This window comes from Bombina bombina, chromosome 6, assembly GCF_027579735.1.
Source record: "Bombina bombina isolate aBomBom1 chromosome 6, aBomBom1.pri, whole genome shotgun sequence".
NCBI lineage: Eukaryota > Metazoa > Chordata > Amphibia > Anura > Bombinatoridae > Bombina > Bombina bombina.
Window position 1 is genome coordinate 30,830,041 of NC_069504.1, and position 27,096 is coordinate 30,857,136.

The window sequence follows — 27,096 nt, forward strand, 5'->3', positions numbered from 1 at the left end:
CACGAGGGGCAAAAGGTAACGGGAGGGGGGGCGGAGCCAACTGCCACAGCAACAAGACGATAATTATTATCACGTCTTGCTCTAAACATATACCAGAGTGTGGAGTACTAATCCTGGATCTTTGATACTACTTAACTGCGTTAGAAACGACACAGAGGCCCGCTAGCTAGTTTTAGGCCGTGACGGGGAATACATCTTCCTATGTGAGGTGCCAGAGATCCATTTGATGCACTAGCTTGCTTCCCGGGGCATCATCTAACCTGCTAATAGCTTCCCTATAATACTCGGAAGATGGAGGAGTTTTCTGTGCACCTTGGCTTGCTGTTGAAAGGCTTGTGCAACAAGGCTGACAGACAGTTTGGGGACTTGAAAGCTCTTATTGCTGAACTGCGCGACCAAGATGGCGCCTCTCACATAACCCGGCAAGACCCTGGCGCGGTGTGCTAGTAGCAGACTCGCTACCCCCAACTCCGCTCATCCACAAACAAGCACAGGAAAGTAAGACCGGACAGGTCTCAACTACCACTATATCAAGGGCAATGCGTTATGATCTGACCCAACTGTACATAGACGACCCGCTGATCTACATGACTGCCTCACCAGACTGCACAAGAGTTGCTCCGACTTCTGCAGGGAAACAACTCCAGCTCACTCGATCTCCCTACCTGCGACCCCAAGAGGCCCTTATACCTGCAGTACATAAGAACCTTGAGGATACAGACAACTGCTGCGGGCGAGTAACGAAGACCCCACATACACCATTTCAGTCATGCGCTACAAGGGAGAGAGGAGACTGGGCAGCGGACATGCCATTTCAGTCTGCCATATGGAACCCGAAGCGATCCCTCATCGCAGATTCAGCTCTGCCGAATCTGACAAATTTTACACCAGCAGCAGACAGACTTGGGGTCGGATAAACACTGACTGGTAGTGTACTTTTTTTTCTTTACCGGCTTGACACAGGACAACGTAATGATTATCCATTAGCGGCTCACAGTGACACAGAACGGTTGGTGTAGGGTAATGGGACAGATTATTTCATAAGAGGACTCTGGTGAGAACGATCTTATCTGTATCCCTTTAACTGATTCTATTTGAAGAGCGAGAGCGTTGAGACTTTACTTTTATTCTATGTTTGGTGTGAAGGGTCAGCAACACCTACTGGGGAGTTATTTAGCTGCGCCCTGTTTAACATGTTGATGCTCTACTTACTGTTCATTCTAATTCCTATTAGGAACATATGTGTTTCAATATTAAAATAGGCTAATTTGGTTTATTAGTGAAAAGTGGATCTCTCTTGAACGAACTTATCTTTAAGTGTTTGCATATTATCTTATTGTTAAACTTGAGTACTGAATATCCTTCTCAAAAACCCTCTTAGTTATCTATGGACTTATGTATGCAGATTAACCCTTCATTGTTGATCTTTCATTTCCAGTGTGACCACTCATCAAAAGAAAAATGGGGTTACTATCTATGTGTGGGCTAAGCGTGAGCATAAGCAGTTTATTTTCACAGTCTTACTCTAATTTAAATCAGTGGCGCACATTCATGTCTACCATATTTTGTTTGTATGCATCACCATGCTGATTTTACTAGGTCATATAGAACTATATCGTTTGAGCCATATATTTTAAAACAAGTTATAATGCAGAATTTGGTTTTCAAATAATATTTCTGGGTATAGGATGCAATAGCTATTTCCCACCGCTAGAGGGGAGTCATGTTTCATTTTCTAATCCAGACTACTCACCCTCAGAGAGACTATGTATGAAACCAGATATCCCATATACTTTATCAGTTAACTCTACTACCATGCTATTTCAGCTCTTTGTTCTCTACATGCTGTTAAGCTTATACCCTACTGTTCTGAGAATACTTAGCGTATTTGCCATCCCTCTACACTATTTTATTAGCTACTCTCACGTTAGGATGGTATCTGGAAGCTAAAGCTTTATTATTAATATTTCTACACTAGGCTTTAGTGCTTCTTTGACTTCAATTGCTATCCCAAGCTCAATACTAACATGTTGCATATTTATGGAGGTTTGTCAGCTATAACACTCCTTCTATTATCCTTATCCTAAATCTATTTGTTTACTTAGATATACAGTTTTTAGGGATGTCTCAGAGTAAAACTATTTATCATTTACCTCTCATTCCGTTATAATCAGTCGTATGGGTACCTGTTTTTGTCGCCTAAATGTCAGGTTATTTTTACTCTGTATGTTATCTGTTATCACTATTTATGACTATATGAATATCATCCCTAGTCTCTCTATAGTGTGGTCCACATTATTAGTACATATTACTTGTTTCTGCTGAGCCCCTCTCCTCCCTTTCCCGCCGGTACTTGTTGCCGGCGGGTCATACCCCCACTCCCTTCTCCCGCATCGCCCATAGGTGGCACTCCCCTAGGGGAGGAGCTCACTCAGAGGTTCCCTATGTTCTAAATATTCTATTGTCCCCCTCTACACATAATATTGCAGAGCACAATTTTTATTCATTCTATAGAAAGCGAATTTACTCGCATTAAGTGTTAGATCAAGATTCAGTTGCTCCTTTCTTAACCTTCATCCCTCACTTTTTATAAACAACTCGTCCTTCCTTTTAAGCCCAACATACTGTAGCTGTATAATATGACCTCTACCACTTATTTTGTTATCTTATTTGGCTCCGCCCTCCACTCCCTCCCCCACTCCATCTCGAGCGGCTCTTGCCCGCTGCACTCCTTTACCCCTCTCTTTGCTAACTCCTATGGCAATGTAGTGATCTTTCCCTAATATATATTATTTCAGTATAGCTACTTCCCCTCCTACCCCAATCTTATTTGAATAGATAACTGTGTGAAAGCTCTTTCTGGCTAGGAGGGGATCATTTCTCATTTTTCATTTTGTTTTAATCCACATATTATAAAATAGAGGTTTCATTATAAAATCCATCATCTTTTTTTTTATAGACATACACGCTAACCATCTCCTGGAATATTGCCTCCATCTTTACATTGTAGTCTCCCTTTATTCCCGCGTAGGCAGTTGGAATTTGGACATTGCTATATACTTTATGGTTATAATACATATATCTCTCCAGAGAGGCTCTGACTTTGTCTCCAGAGTGGTTGCCACTCAACTATTAGATTATGTTAATGCCTCAATAATATATGTCTTATTGTTATCTTGTTATGATATTGTTGTCTAAAGATGACTTTTACCTGTAACATTTTTCAAAACCTCAATAAAAATTATTTATTTAAAAAAAAAAAAAAAAGTAACGGGAGGTTCCACAATTGCATTCAAACACAATGAACATGGAACAGCATTCTTATTTAAATCTGTCACATCCATGTTAGTACAGAGAAAACCACAGACTTGGTCTTGCCTTGAAATTAAAGTGTTAATAACCAGCTCTGAATAAAATGGGCAGCTGTACGTTTAACACTGAGCAGAAAAACGCCAATTGCCTTGCAATTAATGTGGTAACAAGATTAATTTAAACTGAAAAAAAAGGTCAGAGAGAAATAAAAAATTCGGTCAAGAAATATAACTTTTCCGAGTTCCAGATCGAAAACTAGCCTCTGCAGCCTCAACAGCTCTGCTGAGGCGCCTACCTGCCCCCTCGAAGTTATTTCCGATGTCAAACACACAACTGCCTAAGACCGCTTGCTCTATAAGATTAAACCATGTGGTCCCAGCAAGAGAAAAGCTCCGATCACACTCTCAGCAATAGTAGTGTAGTAGAAAAACAGAAGCGCGGCATCCGGAGCGCGGGAAACAAACTCCGCCCTTCGTGGGCGGCACTAAGCCCCACGTCATAGAGAAAGGCTCATAGAACTGTGAGCTGTACTTTCGCTGCGATCTCAGCATAACGGCCGTAACACATACCCTCAAGCCTCACGCTGCACGGTCTAAAAATCACTTTTTTGTAATAAAAACCATGCGGTTTGCAAGTGACCATAATATCAGAAAACACCGGAGACAAGCTCTGCTCTTAAGACATAATGAAATCTCCCAGCATCAGTCCAAGTCCATATGCGCTCCCACATACCCACATGTGCCCTGAGCGACCCAAGCCATCCACCCCCACCACATCCTCCTTAACCCTTGTATGGAGGTCCTGGCTAAAAATCAGGGTGCACAGATAGAAAGGCTGCAGTGAGTCCTGAGTTAAAGCTGTCCCAGGAAAAGAACTGCACATACCTCGTTGCTGATCAACAGCATGAATCGTCCCACAGCTCAAAAGAAGTCTTCAGTATCTTCTTATCCATCTGTGGAGACATACAGGGCCTTAGTTAGAATGGCTAAGACCATTTGAGAAGGGCAGCATACAATCTGGGAGGCGCAGTGAAATGTAAATCCACCAGTTCCCAATGCTGTTGTAGCTCCCTGTAATAAAATAGTACTCACTGGCACCATTTAAAAATAAAAAACTCTTGATAAAAGTGAATACAACTTTATAAAAATCCTCATTAACCCACTAGCCAGTCTCATAAATCATCAACTAAAGGTTAAAATCTTAACCCCTTATGCTTTAAATAATTAACCAGTCTCACATACAAAAAAGGAGCCTGCAATGCTGCTCAGATAAAATCCCTGAATAAAGGGATACATTATGTCCCAAATATTGATCCACTTGATGCATTAACCTCTAAAGTGCTGTCCTTAAAGGGACATAATACTCATATACTAAATCACTTGAAACTGATGCAGTATAACTGTAAAAAGCTGACAGGAAAATCTCACCTGAGCATCTCTATGTAAAAAAGGAAGATATTTTACCTCACAATTTCCTCAGCTCACCAGAGTAAGTTCTATGTAAAAAGTTATACTCAGCTGCAGCCCAGCTGCAGATTAAAAAAAATAAAAATAAAGAAATGAACAGCAGCCAATCAGCATTAGCAGTGCTGAGGTCATGAACTCTTTTACTGTGATCTCATGAGATTTCACTTAACTCTCATGAGATTGCATTGTAATGGGGAAATAAGATGAGTGTGCACGAAAGCTTGCTCCTTCCACTGTCCCAGGACAGACATACTGATTTGCTGCTTAGAAGTCCTTTACATTGGGATGTGGCTACTGAGAAACTTTTGAGGTAAAATATCTTTCTTTTTTTACATAGAGATGCTCAGGTGATATTTTCTAGTCAGCTTTTTACAGCTATGCTGCATCACTTTCAAGTGTTTAAACATTTGGGTATTATGGCCCTTTAAGTACCTAGAAGGTAAAAGCACTTATCTGTGGATCTAGCTGCAGGGCAGGAACAGCTTCTTAGGTGTGACAGATACTCCACTCTTTGTCAGGGACCTGTAGAAAAAGAAAACAGAAAACAGAGTAACCAACCCTGATTTTCTATAAAGGGGTAGCAATGGTGTTAGAATTAAAGCAAAGACCACTTTGCCGCTTTCTAACTGCTAAAAGCCACCATTACTCTTACTAAAGAGATTGACATGGATACAGCTTGACCCCAATCCTTGCTTGCAGGGACAAGTACCCATTAAAGGATTAAATATCTTCAGACACAACTTTGCACGTCCTCCTGATGATAGAGGCAAAGAATGACTGGGGGTTATGCGTAAGGGAAATGTCACTTAACAGCTCTTCTGGGGTGCTCTTTGCCTCCTCCTGCTGGCCAGGAGTTGAATATCCCACTAGTAATTGGAATGAAATTGTGGACTCTCCATACCATAGGAAAGAAAAGTAATTTTTTTATCATTTTATTTTTAAAAGACATTAATTAAAAGGTTTGGTTTACAGAATAAGCAAGGATTTAGCAATTCTGGATTAGGGGATTGTACCTGTATACCACGTACCAGAAACAGAGAGGTCTCTTGTAGATGGGATATGCTGAGAATTTAAAAAAACATAGATTATGCTTACCTGATAATTTAATTTCCATCTGTATGAGGAGAGTCCACGGCTTCATTCATTACTTGTGGGAATACAGAACCTGGCCACCAGGAGGAGGCAAAGCCACCACAGCCAAAGGCTTAAATACCTCCCCCACTCGTTCTGCTGAGGGAACAAGGAACAGTAGGAGAAATATCAGGGTATAAATGGTGCCAGAAGAAAAATAAAAGAAATGTAGGTCCGCCCAACGGAGAACCAGGCGGGGGCCGTGGACTCTCCTCATACAGATGGAAATTAAATTATCAGGTAAGCATAATTTATGTTTTCCATCTTAATATGAGGAGAGTCCACGGCTTCATTCATTACTTGTGGGAAACAAATACCCAAGCTCTAGAGGACACTGAATGAAAAAAACGTGAGGATAAAGGAGAGGAGGACCCTATTCTGAGGGCACCACAGCCTGCAAGACTTTTCTCCCAAAAGCTGCTTCCGCCGAAGCAAAAACATCAAATTTGTAAAAATTTTGTAAAAGTATGTAAGGAGGACCAGGTAGCTGCTTTACAAATCTGCTCCATAGAGGCCTCATTCTCGAAGGCCCAAGAAGAAGCCACAGCTCTAGTTGAGGGAGCCGTGATCGTCTGAGGAGGCTTATGTCCCGCTGTCTCATAGGCTTAGCGAATCAAGCTTCTCAACCAAAAGGACAAAGAAGTAGCAGAGGCTCTCTGCCCCCTGCACTTCCCTGAATACACCAACAAAAAGAGATGTAGACTGTCTGAAATCCTTTGTAGCCTGAAGACAGAACTTCAAGGCACGAACCACATCCAAGTTATGAAGTAACCTCTCCTTAGAAGAGGAAGGGTTAGGACACAAAGAAGGAACAACCATTTCCTGATTGATGTTACGATTAGACACCACCTTTGGAAGAATCCCCAAATCAGTGTGAAGAACAGCCTTATCCGCATGAAATACCAGATAAGGGGGCTTAAATTGCAAGGCTGCCAGTTCAGAGACTCTGCGTGCCGATGCAATAGCCAATAGGAAGGGGACCTTCCAGGACAGAATCTTAATGTCAATAGAATGCATAGGCTCAAACTAGGGCTGGGCGATAATCGTAAAAAGTTACGATTGCGATTTAATCACGATTTTCTTATAAATGACTATAACTTCTTCATTTTGCAGGGATGCACCGAAATGAAAATTATGGACCGAAACCAATACCGAAAATTCAGGATGCCCCTAGCCGAAAACCGAAATTGTTTTTTTTTCTTTTTTAACTACAGTGTGTGTGTGTAGCTGAGAGAGCTTGTAGGCGGGAAAGCTCCAACAAATGGGTGTGGTCACTTGTACCGTAGGGTGTGATCTGCAGTGAAACTGGTGAAGCTCTACAAAGGGAGAGCGTGGTTATAGCCAGACAACAATACGAGGTGGACATGCGTTTTGTTTTTCTGTGTAGTTATCTGTGCTATGAAAGTGGCTGCACCTGATCGTCCCATCTTATCTCCGCCTAGTTCCTGGTTCGGGTCTCACACTGACCCGTCAGATTATATGTCTGTAGCCCCAAATGGAGTCTGCCTATCACCAGGATCACCGGACTTAGCTACGACCTTATGTTCAAGGTGGTTATAGAAAGTTACTGTGCTTTTTTGTATACACTGTCTGGTGGGTGCTAATTTGTACCAACTGTGTGCCAGCTTGGGGCTTAGGCATATATAGTGTGCACGCATATTTGCCTCAGTCGAATAGAATGTCTACGCACAAGAGGCTGATGTATGAGCACTGTTTATAAGGCTTATACATATTCACTGTGTGTGCTTAGGGCTGTGTCTGATAATATCAAGTGTTTATAAACATGTTACTTATCCTCCTTTGAATACTGTTTTCTGAACTTTGGTTTCCTTCTTAAAAAAAAAAAAAGGGCACTGCTTTTGTGTGTGCACTGTGTATAATGCCAGTGCTGTGCTGCTCACCTTATGCTAAGGATAGACATGAAACTCAATAGAACAGGGGAGGGCTGTACATTTTTAGCCATTTTGGTCCTCTTTGGGATGAAATTGGAGTTTAACATTTTCGGCTGACCAAATTTTGGTGCATCGCTAGTATTATTCTTTATTTAGTTCTGTGTAACAGAATCAGATTTAACCGTTTTTTTGGTTTTTTTTACCAATTATCAAAATAAAGTATAGTCCTAGAAAACTATTATTATATGCAAAACAGTAAGTCAAGTAATGAACCCAAATAGCAAGCTCTAGGCTGGCATAAAATTTGAAACATGCTACACAATAATTTTACCGAAAATAAAAAGGCAAAAAAAACGAAAACCGAAATAACCAAAAATGCAATTTTCGGCCGAAACTTTCTGCGGCCGAAATTTCGGTGCATCCCTATTAAAAAGTTTATTTAACACTACAGAATATTAATGTACATGTTTCTCAATGTCCAATACACTCGGAGCATAAGAATACAAAACAAAAAATAGTTAAAATAAAACTTGCTGCCGGTTATGTGATTAAATAGTAGCCACTAGCCAGTTATTAGGTCTTATGACACACAACATTGTTATGTTTTCTTGGACAGTCATTCTAACTGGGGACAGTGGTATGATATAAAATATGAAGCAGTGTAAGCCACATACACACACACTTTGATTGTGATTATAAAACATCCTTTAAGAACAAAACACAACACAAGAATATACACACGAAATCAGGGCCAAAACAGGATAAAAAAACAAAATTTATGCTTACCTGATAAATTCCTTTCTCCTGTAGTGTGGTCAGTCCACGGGTCATCATTACTTCTGGGATATTATCTCCTCCCCCACAGGAAGTGCAAGAGGATTCACCCAGCAGAGCTGCTATATAGCTCCTCCCCTCTACGTCACCTCCAGTCATTCGACCAAAGGACCAACGAGAAAGGAGAAGCCCAAGGGTGTAGTGGTGACTGGAGTATAATCCAAAAAAATCTTTAGCCTGCCATAAAAAACAGGGCGGGCCGTGGACTGACCACACTACAGGAGAAAGGAATTTATCAGGTAAGCATAAATTTTGTTTTCTCCTGTTAAGTGTGGTCAGTCCACGGGTCATCATTACTTCTGGGATACCAATACCAAAGCAAAAGTACACGGATGACGGGAGGGACAGGCAGGCTCTTTATACGGAGGGAACCACTGCCTGAAGAACCTTTCTCCCAAAAACAGCCTCCGAAGAAGCAAAAGTGTCAAATTTGTAAAATTTGGAAAAAGTATGAAGAGAAGACCAAGTTGCAGCCTTGCAAATCTGTTCAACAGAAGCCTCATTCTTAAAGGCCCAAGTGAAAGCCACAGCTCTAGTAGAATGAGCTGTAATTCTTTCAGGAGGCTGCTGTCCAGCAGTCTCATAGGCTAATCGTATTATGCTACGAAGCCAAAACGAGAGAGAGGTAGCCGAAGCTTTTTGACCTCTCCTCTGGCCAGAATAAACGACAAACAGGGAAGACGTTTGCCGAAACTCCTTAGTTGCCTGTAGATAAAATTTCAGGGCACGGACTACATCTAGATTGTGTAGCAGACGTTCCTTCTTCGAGGAAGGATTAGGACACAAGGATGGAACAACAATCTCTTGATTGATATTCCTGTTAGTGACCACCTTAGGTAGGAACCCAGGTTTAGTACGCAGAACTACCTTGTCTGAATGAAAAATCAGATAAGGAGAATCACAATGTAAGGCAGATAACTCAGAGACTCTTCGAGCTGAGGAAATAGCCATTAAAAACAGAACTTTCCAAGATAACAACTTGATATCAATGGAATGAAGGGGTTCAAACGGAACACCCTGTAAAACATTAAGAACTAAGTGCAAACTCCATGGTGGAGCAACAGTTTTAAACACAGGCTTGATCCTAGCTAAAGCCTGACAAAAAGCTTGAACGTCCGGAACTTCTGACAGACGTTTGTGCAAAAGAATGGACAGAGCTGAAATCTGTCCCTTTAAAGAACTAGCGGATAACCCCTTTTCTAAACCTTCTTGTAGAAAAGACAATATCCTTGGAATCCTAACCTTACTCCATGAGTAACTCTTGGATTCGCACCAATATAAGTATTTACGCCATATTTTATGGTAAATCCTTCTGGTAACAGGCTTCCTAGCCTGTATTAAGGTATCAATAACTGGCTCAGAAAACCCACGTTTTGATAAAATCAAGCGTTCAATTTCCAAGCAGTCAGCTTCAGAGAAGTTAGATTTTGATGTTTGAATGGGCCCTGAATCAGAAGGTCCTGATTCAGAGGTAGAGACCAAGGCGGACAGGATGACATGTCCACTAGATCTGCATACCAAGTCCTGCGTGGCCATGCAGGTGCTATTAGAATCACTGATGCTCTCTCCTGCTTGATTCTGGCAATCAATCGAGGAAGCATCGGGAAGGGTGGAAACACATAAGCCATCCCGAAGGTCCAAGGTGCTGTCAAAGCATCTATCATAACCGCTCCCGGATCCCTGGATCTGGACCCGTAGCGAGGAAGCTTGGCGTTCTGACGAGACGCCATGAGATCTATCTCTGGTTTGCCCCAACGTCGAAGTATCTGGGCAAAGACCTCCGGATGAAGTTCCCACTCCCCCGGATGAAAAGTCTGACGACTTAAGAAATCCGCCTCCCAGTTCTCCACTCCCGGGATGTGGATTGCAGACAGATGGCAAGAGTGAGACTCTGCCCAGCGAATTATCTTCGATACTTCCATCATTGCTAGGGAGCTTCTTGTCCCTCCCTGATGGTTGATGTAAGCTACAGTCGTGATGTTGTCCGACTGAAACCTGATGAACCCCCGAGTTGATAACTGGGGCCAAGCCAGAAGGGCATTGAGAACTGCTCTCAATTCCAGAATGTTTATTGGAAGGAGACTCTCCTCCTGATTCCATAGTCCCTGAGCCTTCAGAGAATTCCAGACAGCGCCCCAACCTAGTAGGCTGGCGTCTGTTGTTACAATTGACCAGTCTGGCCTGCTGAATGGCATCCCCCTGGACAGGTGTGGCCGATAAAGCCACCATAGAAGAGAGTTTCTGGTCTCTTGATTCAGATTCAGAGTGGGGGACAAATCTGAGTAATCCCCATTCCACTGACTTAGCATGCACAATTGCAGCGGTCTGAGATGTAGGCGTGCAAAAGGTACTATGTCCATTGCCGCTACCATTAAGCCGATCACCTCCATACATTGAGCTACTGACGGGTGTTGAATGGAATGAAGGACCCGGCATGCATTTTGAAGCTTTGTTAACCTGTCTTCTGTCAGGTAAATCTTCATTTCTACAGAATCTATCAGAGTCCCCAAGAAGGGAACTCTTGTGAGTGGAAAGAGAGAACTCTTCTTTTCGTTCACCTTCCATCCATGCGACCTTAGAAATGCCAGTACTAACTCTGTATGAGACTTGGCAGTTTGAAAGCTTGAAGCTTGTATCAGAATGTCGTCTAGGTATGGAGCTACCGAAATTCCTCGCGGTCTTAGTACCGCCAGAAGAGTACCCAGAACCTTTGTGAAGATTCTTGGAGCTGTAGCCAGTCCGAATGGAAGAGCTACAAACTGGTAATGCCTGTCTAGAAAGGCAAACCTTAGATACCGGTAATGATCTCTGTGAATCGGTATGTGAAGGTAAGCATCCTTTAAATCCACTGTGGTCATGTACTGACCCTCTTGGATCATGGGCAGAATTGTTCGAATCGTTTCCATCTTGAACGATGGAACTCTTAGGAATTTGTTTAGGATCTTTAAATCCAAGATTGGCCTGAAAGTTCCCTCTTTTTTGGGAACTACAAACAGATTTGAGTAAAACCCTTGTCCTTGTTCCGACCGCGGAACTGGATGGATCACTCCCATTAATAAAAGATCTTGTACGCAGCGTAGGAACGCTGCTTTCTTTATTTGGTTTGTTGATAACCTTGACAGATGAAATCTCCCTCTTGGGGGAGAGGATTTGAAGTCCAGAAGGTATCCCTGAGATATGATCTCTAACGCCCAGGGATCCTGAACATCTCTTGCCCAAGCCTGGGTGAAGAGAGAAAGTCTGCCCCCTACTAGATCCGGTCCCGGATCGGGGGCCCTCGATTCATGCTGTCTTAGGGGCAGCAGCAGGTTTCCTGGCCTGCTTGCCCTTGTTCCAGGACTGGTTAGGTTTCCAGCCTTGTCTGTAGCGAGCAACAGCTCCTTCCTGTTTTGGAGCAGAGGAGGTTGATGCTGTTCCTGCTTTGAAATTACGAAAGGAACGAAAATTAGACTGTCTAGCCCTAGGTTTGGCTTTGTCCTGAGGCAGGGCATGGCCTTTACCTCCTGTAATGTCAGCGATAATCTCCTTCAACCCGGGCCCGAACAAGGTTTGCCCTTTGAAGGGTATATTAAGCAATTTAGATTTGGAAGTAACATCAGCTGACCAGGATTTTAGCCACAGTGCTCTGCGTGCCTGAATGGCAAATCCGGAATTCTTAGCCGTAAGTTTAGTTAAATGTACTACGGCATCTGAAATAAATGAGTTAGCTAATTAAGGGTTCTAAGTTTGTCTGTAATCTCATCTAGTGTAGATGATCGAAGTGTCTCTTCCAGAGACTCAAACCAAAATGCTGCTGCAGCCGTGACAGGCGCAATACATGCAAGAGGTTGCAATATAAAACCTTGTTGAACAAACATTTTCTTAAGGTAACCCTCTAATTTTTTATCCATTGGATCAGAAAAGGCACAGCTATCCTCCACCGGGATAGTGGTACGCTTAGCTAAAGTAGAAACTGCTCCCTCCACCTTAGGGACCGTTTGCCATAAGTCCCATGTGGTGGCGTCTATTGGAAACATTTTTCTAAATATCGGAGGGGGTGAGAACGGTACACCGGGCCTATCCCACTCCTTAGTAACAATTTCAGTAAGTCTCTTAGGTATAGGAAAAACATCAGTACTCGCCGGTACCGCAAAATATTTATCCAACCTACACATTTTCTCTGGTATTGCAACTGTGTTACAATCATTCAGAGCCGCTAACACCTCCCCTAGTAATACACGGAGGTTTTCCAGCTTAAATTTAAAGTTTGAAATATCTGAATCCAATCTATTTGGATCAGAACCGTCATCCACAGAATGAAGTTCTCCGTCCTCATGTTCTGCCGCCTGTGACGCAGTGTCTGACATGGCCCTAATATTATCAGCGCACTCTGTTCTCACCCCAGAGTGATCACGCTTGCCTCTAAATTCTGGTAATTTAGCCAAAACTTCAGTCATAACAGTAGCCATATCCTGTAATGTGATTTGAAATGGCCGCCCAGATGTACTCGGCGCTACAATATCACGCACCTCCCGAGCGGGAGATGTAGGTACTGACACGTGAGGCGAGTTAGTCGGCATAACTCTCCCCTCGTTGTCTGGTGAAATATGTTCAATTTGTACAGATTGACTCTTATTTAAAGTAGCATCAATACAGTTAGTACATAAATTTCTATTGGGCTCCACTTTGGCATTAGCACATATAGCACATGTATCTTCCTCTGAATCAGACATGTTTAACACACTAGCAATTAACTAGCAACTTGGAAATGCTTTTTTAAGTAATTTACAATAATATGAAAACAAACTGTGTTTATAAGAAGCACAGAAAAAATTATGACAGTTGAAAATAACAGAATTTATGTTTACCTGATAAATTTCTTTCTCCAACGGTGTGTCCGGTCCACGGCGTCATCCTTACTTGTGGGATATTCTCTTCCCCAACAGGAAATGGCAAAGAGCCCAGCAAAGCTGGTCACATGATCCCTCCTAGGCTCCGCCTACCCCAGTCATTCGACCGACGTTAAGGAGGAATATTTGCATAGGAGAAACCATATGGTACCGTGGTGACTGTAGTTAAAGAAAATAAAATATCAGACCTGATTAAAAAACACAGGGCGGGCCGTGGACCGGACACACCGTTGGAGAAAGAAATTTATCAGGTAAACATAAATTCTGTTTTCTCCAACATAGGTGTGTCCGGTCCACGGCGTCATCCTTACTTGTGGGAACCAATACCAAAGCTTTAGGACACGGATGAAGGGAGGGAGCAAATCAGGTCACCTAAATGGAAGGCACCACGGCTTGCAAAACCTTTCTCCCAAAAATAGCCTCAGAAGAAGCAAAAGTATCAAACTTGTAAAATTTGGTAAAAGTGTGCAGTGAAGACCAAGTCGCTGCCCTACATATCTGATCAACAGAAGCCTCGTTCTTGAAGGCCCATGTGGAAGCCACAGCCCTAGTGGAATGAGCTGTGATTCTTTCGGGAGGCTGCCGTCCGGCAGTCTCGTAAGCCAATCTGATGATGCTTTTAATCCAAAAAGAGAGAGAGGTAGAAGTTGCTTTTTGACCTCTCCTTTTACCTGAATAAACAACAAACAAGGAAGATGTTTGTCTAAAATCCTTTGTAGCATCTAAATAGAATTTTAGAGCGCGAACAACATCCAAATTGTGCAACAAACGTTCCTTCTTTGAAACTGGTTTTGGACACAGAGAAGGTACGATAATCTCCTGGTTAATGTTTTTGTTAGAAACAACTTTTGGAAGAAAACCAGGTTTAGTACGTAAAACCACCTTATCTGCATGGAACACCAGATAAGGAGGAGAACACTGCAGAGCAGATAATTCTGAGACTCTTCTAGCAGAAGAAATCGCAACTAAAAACAAAACTTTCCAAGATAATAACTTAATATCAACGGAATGTAAGGGTTCAAACGGAACCCCCTGAAGAACTGAAAGAACTAAATTGAGACTCCAGGGAGGAGTCAAAGGTTTGTAAACAGGCTTGATTCTAACCAGAGCCTGAACAAAGGCTTGAACATCTGGCACAGCTGCCAGCTTTTTGTGAAGTAATACCGACAAGGCAGAAATCTGTCCCTTCAGGGAACTTGCAGATAATCCTTTTTCCAATCCTTCTTGAAGGAAGGATAGAATCCTAGGAATCTTAACCTTGTCCCAAGGGAATCCTTTAGATTCACACCAACAGATATATTTTTTCCAAATTTTGTGGTAAATCTTTCTAGTCACAGGCTTTCTGGCCTGAACAAGAGTATCGATAACAGAATCTGAGAATCCTCGCTTCGATAAAATCAAGCGTTCAATCTCCAAGCAGTCAGCTGGAGTGAAACCAGATTCGGATGTTCGAACGGACCCTGAACAAGAAGGTCTCGTCTCAAAGGTAGCTTCCAAGGTGGAGCTGATGACATATTCACCAGATCTGCATACCAAGTCCTGCGTGGCCACGCAGGAGCTATCAGGATCACCGACGCCCTCTCCTGCTTGATCCTGGCTATCAGCCTGGGGATGAGAGGAAATGGCGGGAACACATAAGCTAGTTTGAAGGTCCAAGGTGCTACTAGTGCATCCACTAGAGCCGCCTTGGGATCCCTGGATCTGGCCCCGTAGCAAGGAACTTTGAAGTTCTGACGAGAGGCCATCAGATCCATGTCTGGAATGCCCCACAGGTGAGTGACTTGGGCAAAGATTTCCGGATGGAGTTCCCACTCCCCCGGATGCAATGTCTGCCGACTCAGAAAATCCGCTTCCCAATTTTCCACTCCTGGGATGTGGATAGCAGACAGGTGGCAGGAGTGAGACTCCGCCCAAAGAATAATTTTGGTTACTTCTTCCATCGCTAGGGAACTCCTTGTTCCCCCCTGATGGTTGATGTACGCAACAGTCGTCATGTTGTCTGATTGAAACCGTATGAACCTGGTCCTCGCAAGCTGGGGCCAGGCCTGGAGAGCATTGAATATCGCTCTCAGTTCCAGAATATTTATCGGTAGAAGAGATTCTTCCCGAGACCAAAGACCCTGAGCCTTCAGGGATCCCCAGACCGCGCCCCAGCCTATCAGACTGGCGTCGGTCGTGACAATGACCCACTCTGGTCTGTGGAACATCATCCCTTGAGACAGATTGTCCAGGGACAGCCACCAACGGAGTGAGTCTCTGGTCCTCTGATTTACTTGTATCTTCGGAGACAAGTCTGTATAGTCCCCATTCCACTGACTGAGCATGCACAGTTGTAATGGTCTTAGATGAATGCGCGCAAAAGGAACTATGTCCATCGCCTTTTGTTTTTCTGGCCTCTGTTAGAAAGATCCTCATTTCTAAGGAGTCTATAATTGTTCCCAAGAAGGGAACCCTTGTTGACGGGGATAGAGAACTCTTTTCCACGTTCACTTTCCAGCCGTGAGATCTGAGAAAGGCCAGGACAATGTCCGTGTGAGCCTTTGCTTGAGGAAGGGACGACGCTTGAATCAGAATGTCGTCCAGGTAAGGTACTACTGCAATGCCCCTTGGTCTTAGCACCGCTAGAAGGGACCCTAGTACCTTTGTGAAAATCCTTGGAGCAGTGGCTAATCCGAAAGGAAGCGCCACGAACTGGTAATGTTTGTCCAGGAATGCAAACCTTAGGAACCGATGATGTTCCTTGTGGATAGGAATATGTAGATACGCATCCTTTAAATCCACCGTGGTCATGAATTGACCTTCCTGGATGGAAGGAAGGATAGTTCGAATGGTTTCCATCTTGAACGATGGGACCTTGAGAAATTTGTTTAAGATCTTGAGATCTAGGATTGGTCTGAACGTTCCCTCTTTTTTGGGAACTATGAACAGATTGGAGTAGAACCCCATCCCTTGTTCTCTTAATGGAACAGGATGAATCACTCCCATTTTTAACAGGTCTTCTACACAATGTAAGAACGCCTGTCTTTTTATGTGGTCTGAAGACAACTGCGACCTGTGGAACCTCCCCCTTGGGGGAAGTCCCTTGAATTCCAGAAGATAACCCTGGGAGACTATTTCTAGCGCCCAAGGATCCAGAACATCTCTTGCCCAAGCCTGAGCGAAGAGAGAGAGTCTGCCCCCCACCAGATCCGGTCCCGGATCGGGGGCCAATATTTCATGCTGTCTTGGTAGCAGTGGCAGGTTTCTTGGCCTGCTTTCCCTTGTTCCAGCCTTGCATTGGTCTCCAAGCTGGCTTGGCCTGAGAAGTATTACCCTCTTGCTTAGAGGACGTAGCACCTTGGGCTGGTCCGTTTTTACGAAAGGGACGAAAATTAGGTCTATTTTTTGCCTTGAAAGGCCGATCCTGAGGAAGGGCGTGGCCCTTACCCCCAGTGATATCAGAGATAATCTCTTTCAAGTCAGGACCAAACAACGTTTTCCCCTTGAAAGGAATGTTTAGTAGCTTGTTCTTGGAAGACGCATCAGCCGACCAAGATTTCAACCAAAGCGCTCTGCGCGCCACAATAGCAAACCCAGAGTTCTTAGCCGCTAACTTAGCCAATTGCAAAGAGGCGTCTAGAGTGAAAGAATTAGCCAATTTGAGAGCATTGATTCTGTCCATAATCTCCTCATAAGGAGGAGAGTCACTATCGAGCACCTTAAGCAGTTCATCAAACCAGAAATATGCGGCAGTAGTGACAGGGACAATGCATGAAATGGGTTGTAGAAGGTAACCCTGCTGAACAAACATCTTTTTAAGCAAACCTTCTAATTTTTTATCCATAGGATCTTTGAAAGCACAACTATCCTCTATGGGAATAGTGGTGCGTTTGTTTAAAGTAGAAACCGCTCCCTCGACCTTGGGGACTGACTGCCATAAGTCCTTTCTGTGGTCGACCATAGGAAACAATTTTTTAAATATGGGGGGAGGGACGAAAGGAATACCGGGCCTTTCCCATTCTTTATTAACAATGTCCGCCACCCGCTTGGGTATAGGAAAAGCTTCTGGGAGCCCCGGCACCTCTAGGAACTTGTCCATTTTACATAGTTTCTCTGGGATGACTAAATTTTCACAATCATCCAGAGTGGATAATACCTCCTTAAGCAAAATGCGGAGATGTTCCAATTTAAATTTAAATGTAATCACATCAGATTCAGCCTGCTGAGAAATGTTCCCTAAATCAGTAATTTCTCCCTCAGACAAAACCTCCCTGGCCCCCTCAGATTGGGTTAGGGGCCCTTCAGAGATATTAATATCAGCGTCGTCATGCTCTTCAGTAACTAAAACAGAGCAGCCACGCTTACGCTGACAAGGGTTCATTTTGGCTAAAATGTTTTTGACAGAATTGTCCATTACAGCCGTTAATTGTTGCATAGTAAAGAGTATTGGCACGCTAGATGTACTAGGGGCCTCCTGAGTGGGCAAGACTCGTGTAGACGAAGGAGGGAATGATGCAGTACCATGCTTACTCCCCTCACTTGAGGAATCATCTTGGGCATCATTGTCATTATCACATAAATCACATTTATTTAAATGAATAGGAATTCTGGCTTCCCCACATTCAGAACACAGTCTATCTGGTAGTTCAGACATGTTAAACAGGCATAAACTTGATCAGAAAGTACAAAAAACGTTTTAAAATAAAACCGTTACTGTCACTTTAAATTTTAAACTGAACACACTTTATTACTGCAATTGCGAAAAAACATGAAGGAATTGTTCAAAATTCACCAAATTTTCACCACAGCGTCTTAAAGCCTTGAAAATATTGCACCCCAATTTTGGAAGCTTTAACCCTTAAAATAACGGAACCGGAGCCGTTTTAAGCTTTAAACCCCTTTACAGTCCCTGGTATCTGCTTTGCTGAGACCCAACCAAACCCAAAGGGGAATACGATACCAAATGACGCCTTCAGAAGTCTTTTATAAGTATCAGAGCTCCTCTCACATGCGACTGCATGCCATGCCTCTCAAAAACAAGTGCGCAACACCGGCGCGAAAATGAGACTCTGCCTATGCTTTGGGAAAGCCCCTAAAGAATAAGGTGTCTAAAACAGTGCCTGCCGATATTATTATATCAAAATACCCAGATAAAATGATTCCTCAAGGCTAAATATGTGTTAATAATCAATCGATTTAGCCCAGAAAAAGTCTACAGTTTAAATAAGCCCTTGTGAAGCCCTTATTTACAATCGTAATAAACATGGCTTACCGGATCCCATGGGGAAAATGACATCTTCCAGCATTACATCGTCTTGTTAGAATGTGTCATACCTCAAGCAGCAAGGGACTGCAAACTGTTCCCCCAACTGAAGTTAATTGCTCTCAACAGTCCTGTGTGGAACAGCCATGGATTTTAGTTACGGTTGCTAAAATCATTTTCCTCATACAAACAGAATTCTTCATCTCTTTTCTGTTTCTGAGTAAATAGTACGTACCAGCACTATTTGAAAATAACAAACTCTTGATTGAATAATGAAAAACTACAGTTAAACACTAAAAAACTCTAAGCCATCTCCGTGGAGATGTTGCCTGTACAACGGCAAAGAGAATGACTGGGGTAGGCGGAGCCTAGGAGGGATCATGTGACCAGCTTTGCTGGGCTCTTTGCCATTTCCTGTTGGGGAAGAGAATATCCCACAAGTAAGGATGACGCCGTGGACCGGACACACCTATGTTGGAGAAAACTAAGTTATAGCATCAAATCTTTGTAAGAAATAAACAATTTTAGCAAAGGATTGTTCCCATTAGCAAGGATAACTAACCCTGGCAGCAGAAAAAATACACAAAAAAAACGTTTTTTATCACAGTAAACTACACTCTTCACAGCTCTGCTGTGATGATTACCTCCCTCAAACAAGGCTTTGGAGATCCCTGAGTTCTGTAGAGATGAACCGGATCATGCAGGAAGAAAATGAACCTCTGACTGAGATTTTTTGATGCGTAGTAAAAGCGCCAAAAATGGCCCCTCCCCCTCACACATAACAGTGAGAGAGATCAGTGAACTGCTTTAAATTAAACAAGACTATTGCCAAGTGGAAAAAATAGTGCCCAAAACATTTTTTCACCCAGTACCTCAGAGAAATAAACGTTTTTACATGCCAGCAAAAAAACGTTTAACCTCAATAAATTAATTGTTATTTAAAACCTATTGCAAGTCCCTGCAAATTAGGTTAAGTCTATGCATACAGTATAATCCAGTGAAGTACCATCCCCCAGAATACTGAAGTGTAAAATATACATACATGACAGCCTGATACCAGCTACATCTTCTGCATTTAAGGCTGAGTTTACATTATAACGGTATGGCAGGATTTTCTCATCAATTCCATGTTAGAAAATAACAAACTGCTACATACCTCTTTGCAGATTAATCTGCCCGCTGTCCCCTGATCTGAAGTTTACCTCTCCTCAGATGGCCGAGAAACAGCAATATGATCTTAACTACTCCGGCTAAAATCATAGAAAAAAACTCAGGTAGATTCTTCTTCAAATTCTACCAGAGAATGAATAACACACTCCGGTGCTATTATAAAATAACAAACTTTTGATTGAAGGTAATAAACTAATTAAATCACCACAGTCCTCTCACACATCCTATCTATTCGTTGGGTGCAAGAGAATGACTGGAGGTGACGTAGAGGGGAGGAGCTATATAGCAGCTCTGCTGGGTGAATCCTCTTGCACTTCCTGTGGGGGAGGAGATAATATCCCAGAAGTAATGATGACCCGTGGACTGACCACACTTAACAGGAGAAATTTACATTTAGTGAAACGGAATATGAATACGATACTTCAGATCAGGAAATACCTTCACGACAAGCTAGTAATTCTTTATTAGTTAAGGAATCCATTTCTGTGTTAGATATCCCCACTACCTCTACTGTCACACAGTCAAAAAACGGGGTGGGAATTTCCAGACCGAATACAAAAATAAAAACAAAAATAAAGTACGTAGAGGGAACAGGGGAAGAGGCAGAAGGGGTGGGAGGCAGTCACTATCCTCACAGAAAGAAAGTGTCTTACAGGACAAGTCATCAATAAATAATGTAGTCAATTTGTCCTCTAGATGTCTCACTGAACAGGAAATTTCTCTTTTGCAAAGGGGTTTAAATTTCGCCCCTAGTTGTAATTTCAATCTATTTTCCACAGTGTTGGATGTCAATAGGTTTGTTAGGAGTTTAACTCTGAAGAAACATTTTGCTAATGATGATGAAATTGTCAATGAAGTAGAAGGTGATCAGGTTGTCTGTGTTCAACATGTCCCTAATTTTGATTTTAATGATTACACTGCAATGGTGGACATGCAGGAACTTATTAATGAGAATGACTGTACTCAGACAACCAGATTTGGTCCTTCCAAGAAAGACATCAATTTGAGTAAATTTAAAGAAAAAAGTTTATTTTACCCCATTCATAGTAGGGGTCAACACCTACAGGTATTTCAACAGACCTTAGAAACTCAATTGATTGCATTAGATAATAAGAACAAAACTAAAAATACATACAAGAGTAGTAATTTGACACCCCAAGAAAGAAAAAGAATTCAGGCACTCAAAAATGACCAAAGTATAGTCGTCAGGGAATCCGACAAAGGTGGTAATACAGTGATGTTGAATAAAAACGATTATTTAATCGAAGCCAATAGGAAACTTACCAATACAGATGTATACCAACCACTTTTGTCTGATCCCACTGAATCATTTAGGAAGATACTGTCAGAAGTAGTACACAAAGCTAAATTAGATGGGGGGTTTTCAGAAAAAGTTATGGAGTACTTATTACCCAAGAATCCTTGTGTACCTCTATTTCATCAGCTTCCTAAGCTTCACAAAGATTTTGTACATCCCCCAGGCCGCCCAATAGTGGCAGGCATTGGCTCACTAAATGAAAGGATATCTGATTTGGTGGATACCTTCCTACAGCCCATAGTCATTGACTTATATGGTTATTTGAAAGACACTACAGCATTCATTGAAAAGAGTCAAACATGTTACATGGTGTGACTCTTACAGATTTGTCACTTTAGACGTCACCTCACTTTATACCACCATTCCTCATGCTTTAGGTTTGGAAGCATTATATATTTTTCTTACCAATCACACCACATTTGATTTTTTCACGAATCAATTTCTTTACACAGCGGTTGAGTATCTCCTCACACACAATTTTTTTATGTTTTGAGGGTCATTGTTATCTCCAGAGACGTGGAACTGCTATGGGAGCGAAATTCACCCACTCCTATGCTAACCTCAATATGGGGTTCTGGGAGCGATGCCACGTCTTTGGAGATAATAATCCCTTTTGGGAAAATATTGTTTATTTTGGTAGGTATATTGACGACTTGGTGTTGGTGTGGGATGGAGACCAGCAATCAGTAGCTAGGTTTCTTGAATATGCCAACAGCAACAAATTCAATCTCTCCTTCACTATGACTGAGAATGTTAACACAATTTTTTGGATGTCACTTTGACATCCAATACTGACACACATTCAATTGAGATAGAACTTTACAGAAAAAGCACAGCGGGCAACACTATCTTGCACTCGACATCTTGTCACCCCAAACATACTATTGAGTCCATTCCATATGGACAATTAGTAAGAACTAAAACGCAACTGTACTACAGAACAAAAATTTCAATTACATGCTCAACACACCAACCAGAGATTGGAAGCCAGGGGATATGACAAAAATCTTTTGGATAAAACCAAATTAAGAGTAGACCTCATAAATAGGGAGGATTTTATACACAAAGATACTTCAAAGAAACAAAGAAAGTACACTAAACCTACTTTAATTACATATTATAGCAGAGACTACAATAAAATCTGTGACATTGTACGTGGTTGCTTACCTATCCTTGAAAGTGATGTAAAACTTAAGAAAATTGTTGCTGAGGGTTGTCATTTTTCAGCACGGAGAGCGAAAACTTTGAGAAATATTTTGGCCCCCTCAATGTTGCCTTGCAACAATAGCCAGACATGGCTCACAAAAAGGTTAGGTTGCAACAAATGCAATGGTAAAATTTGCAAAACTTGCACTCACATAGAACAAGGAGTTAAATTCAAATCAAGTAAAACAAACAAAGAGTTTGATATAGGCTACAGAATTACATGCAATACTACACATGTTATCTATCTTTTAACATGCCAGGGATGCAAAAAGCAGTACATAGGGCGTACGAAATGTGCCCTACGTGATAGGGTACTACAACACCTAAGAGATATAGGGAATCCAGATAGTTTAACTCCCATAGTGAAACATTTTAGATAGGAACATAATTCTGATGATTTCCTGCTAACTGTACAGGGCATTGACCATGTGCCACGACATAGAAGAGGAGGAGATAGGGAAAGACGTTTGGACCAGAGAGAGGTGTTTTGGATTTTTCATTTACAGACAAAGCACCCCTCTGGTCTAAACTCAAGGATGTAGATTTATTCTATTACATTCATTGTGTTTGTTTATAAAATGTATTTTGATATAAAATTTAAACACAATATTTTTCAATACTTTTTGAGTCACATGTAGTAAGTAATGCATTACATTTATAATTTTGATTATATACAATATATAAGCCTTTTTGTCCAAACTACTGAATATGAGAATTTAGATTATTATACCTTCATTTAAAGGGTTAATGAGGTACAGGTTACCTTTAAATAGAACTAGTAGGTGGGAACACAAACTATGCCAGTGAACAAGGGCTGAGACTTGACCCGAAACAGGTTTGGCGTTCAGTTCTTCTATAGTATGGCCTAGCACTCACAGAATCCTAGCAGTACCGGGGTGCACATCAGAAACAATTTCAATAAGTCCAAAAAGAGGAAGGCACTCACCGGATTTGACAAAGGGAATCCTTTATTCCTTTAACATAGCGTGATAAAGGATTCCCTTTGTCAAATCCAGTGAGTGCCTTCCTCTTTTTGGACTTATATATATATACACACGCACACATATATAATATACAATCACATACACAGTTATACACACACACACACACACACACATATATATATATATATATATATATACACACAATCATGTACACGATACACAGTTACACACACACATATATATGTGTGTGTGTGTATATATATATATATATATATATATATATTTATTTATTTTTATTATTTTTTTTTATTATTATTTTTTTAAACATTTTAATTTGACTGAAAATGAGCCCTGCTCCTGTCCAGGAATCCAATACAGGCATACTAGCAGTAGGGGTGGGGGCTGCTCCTTTCAGAAATGCTGTGCCTTGCTGATATCAAATACATTGTAGATGCAGTTAAATTAATTCAGCAGCAGAGGGGACTGCAGTTTTAGCCTTTTTGGCAGCTGTGGGGTTAACTGCATCTGCTATGTATTTTAGCCGTTTCTCAGAGAGCAAAAGATTGTGTGGGAGGTTCAATAATAATTACATACCCTAAGTTTCAGACTGCAAACGACCCTAGGGGGAAATATAAGTAAGTAACTTTCCCTCCTCTTCATTCCTGCATCGGCTCTGCTTTTAGACTTCTAGATTGATTGGCTGGCCAGCTGCTACTGAGATCAGAAAGTGAAAGTAAAACAGCCATTTTACAAATGTGTGCTAAAAGCAACCACTAGATGGAACTGGTGTGCAAGAAATCACATACAAATCAATGCATTACAGTCACTTCTGAGGATTTTTTTTTTAGCAGATTAATTGCGGTTTTAAATCACATATGCGATTAATCGTTCGACCCTAGCTCAAACAGAACCCTCTGCAACACCTTGAGGACAAAGTTTAAGCTCCATGGGGGAACGGAGTGTCTAAAAACAGGTCTGATTCTAGACAGAGCATGAACAAAAGACTGAATATCAGGAAGCTCAGCGATCCTCCTATGCAACAAAACTGATAACCCTGTTCCAGCTGATCCCTGCGACAGGTTAACCTCCATGGCGGAGAGGATGACATCCCCACCAGATCCGCAAACCACGTCCTTCGCGGCCACGACGGAGCAATCAGAATAGCCAAGACTTGCTCCTGTTTGATGTGGGCCACTATACAAGGTAGAAGTGGTAACAAAGGAAAAATGTAAACTAGATTGAAACACCAAGGCACCGCTAATGCATCTATCAGCATTGGGTAGCTTGCAATTGAGTCTGGACGCCATGAGATCTATTTCCGGCGTTCCCCATCTGAGACAAAACTTTGCAAACACCTCGAGGTGGAGAGACCATTCCCCCGGATGGAAGGATTGCCTGCTGAGAAAGTCCACTTCCCAGTTGGCCACACCTGGAATGTGGATCACTGAGAGTGAGCAGTTGTGGGACGTGTCCTTCAAGTCTATTGTCGACATGAACCATTCATTCAGTGTTCTCTGGAGCTTGTGTATATGTTTCCCATAAGTAAGGAATGAAGCCATGGACTCTCCTCATATTAAGAAGGAAAACATAAATTATGCTTACCAGATAATTTCCTTTTCTTCTGTATGAGGAGAGTCCACTGACTCCGCCCATATTCTCAGATGGGCGGACCTCAATTTTGTTTTGATTTTCTGGCACCCTTTATACCCTGATATTTCTCCTACTGTTCCTTGTTCCCTTGGCAGAATGACTGGGATATGAGGGAATTGGGGGAGGTATTTAAGCCTTTGGCTGGGGTGTCTTTGCCTCCTCCTGGTGGCCAGGTTCAGTATTTCCCACAAATAAGGAATGCAGCTGTGGACTCTTCCCATATTAAAATGGAAACTATAATTTAGGGGGCCGCCCATCGGAGAACACGGGCGGGGGCTGTGGACTCTCCTTGTACAGAAGGAAATAAAATTATCTGGTAAGCATAATTTATGTTTTCCTTCTTAATATAAGGAGAGTCCACGGCATCATTCCTTACTGTTGGGAAACATATACCCAAGTGTAAGAGGACACTGAATGATAACGGGAGGAACAAAAAGAGAGGCGGACCCTAATCTGAGGGCACCACAGCCTGCAAAACCTTTCTCCCGAAGGCTGCTTCAGCTGAAGCAAAAACATAAAACTTGTAAAATTTAGAAAAAATTATTTAAGGAGGACCAGGTAGCCGCCTTACAAATTTGATCCATAGAGGCCTCGTTCTTAAAGGCCCAAGAGGAAGCCACTGCTCTAGCAGAATGAGCCGTAATTCTCTGAGGAGGTTTATGTCCCGCTGTCTCATAAGCAATGCAGATAACATTCCTCAACTAAAAAGATAAGGAAGTCGAAGAGACCTTCTTCCGCTTCCCAGAATAGGCAACAAACAAGGAAGAAGCTTGTCTAAAATCTTAGTATGATCCACACCATCTGAAGTAAAAACAGTCAACTTTATTTGCAAATTCTTAAAACAAGATAGAAAGCTCAAAAGCAAAACAGAGTGATCTACACTGCCATACAGTAGTTCACTTCACACTCCGCTGCGCTGTGATTGCATTCCTCCTTCCTTCCCTGCATGAGTGACATCATTGGAAGCGCCAGACAACCTGTGGGCTGTATATCGCCGGAGATGCCGAGAAAGGCACAGGAGACAATGGATCAAGTAAGCTCTCACCATAAGGAAACGGGGTCCCAGCATTCTCCTGCAGATTCACAAAGTCCAAGGTGAAAGGTAAGAGAGCACTATATGTGCCAACCTGTTGGGGAATATCTGGCTGTATAAACTAATGACTGTTTTCGGAAGAGATTTGGTTTATATGTATCGAGCAGCGAGCCATCTGATTTTGTTTTATATTTCTAACTCTCACTGCTCCATCACTTCTTATTAAAATCCTTAGTAGCCTGAAAATAAAACTTCAAGGCATGAACCACATCCAAATTATGAAGCAAATGTTCCTTCGAAGGAGGAGGATTAGGACATTAAGAAGGAACCACAATCTCTTGATTGATGTTGCGGTCTGACACGACCTTAGGGAGAAACCCTAACTTAGTAGGTAGGACAGCCTTATCCGAGTGGAACACCAGATAAGGAGGCTCACATTGCAAGGCGGCCATTTCTTATACTCTGCGTGCAGAAGCAATAGAAAGTTGAAAAAGAACCTTCCAGGACAACAACATAATGTCAATATATGCATAGGCTCAAACATAGCCTGTTGCAAAACCTTAAGAACCAGATTCAGATTTCAAAGAGGAGCCAGAGATCTGAACACAGGTCTGATCCTAATCAGAGCCTTAACAAAAGACTGAACATCTGGAAGCTCAGAGATCCTCTTGTGCAGTAAAACAGACAAGGCCGAAATATGTCCCTTCAGGGAACTGGCCGACAGACCCTTCTCCAGTCCATCCTGGAGAAACAGTAGATTCCTGGCAACCTTAACTTTATGCCAAGGAAATCCACGCTCTTCACACAAAAATAAGTAGGTTCTCCATACCTTATGATAGATGTGACAAGTAAACCGCTTACGACTTTGAATGAGAGTATCAATAACTCTCTCAAAAAACCCTCTCTTGGCAAAGAATAAGCATTCAATCTCCACACAGTCAACCTCAGAGAATCTAGATTTGATGAACAAAAGGACCCTGTTCAAGCAGATCCCTGCAACAAGGTAACT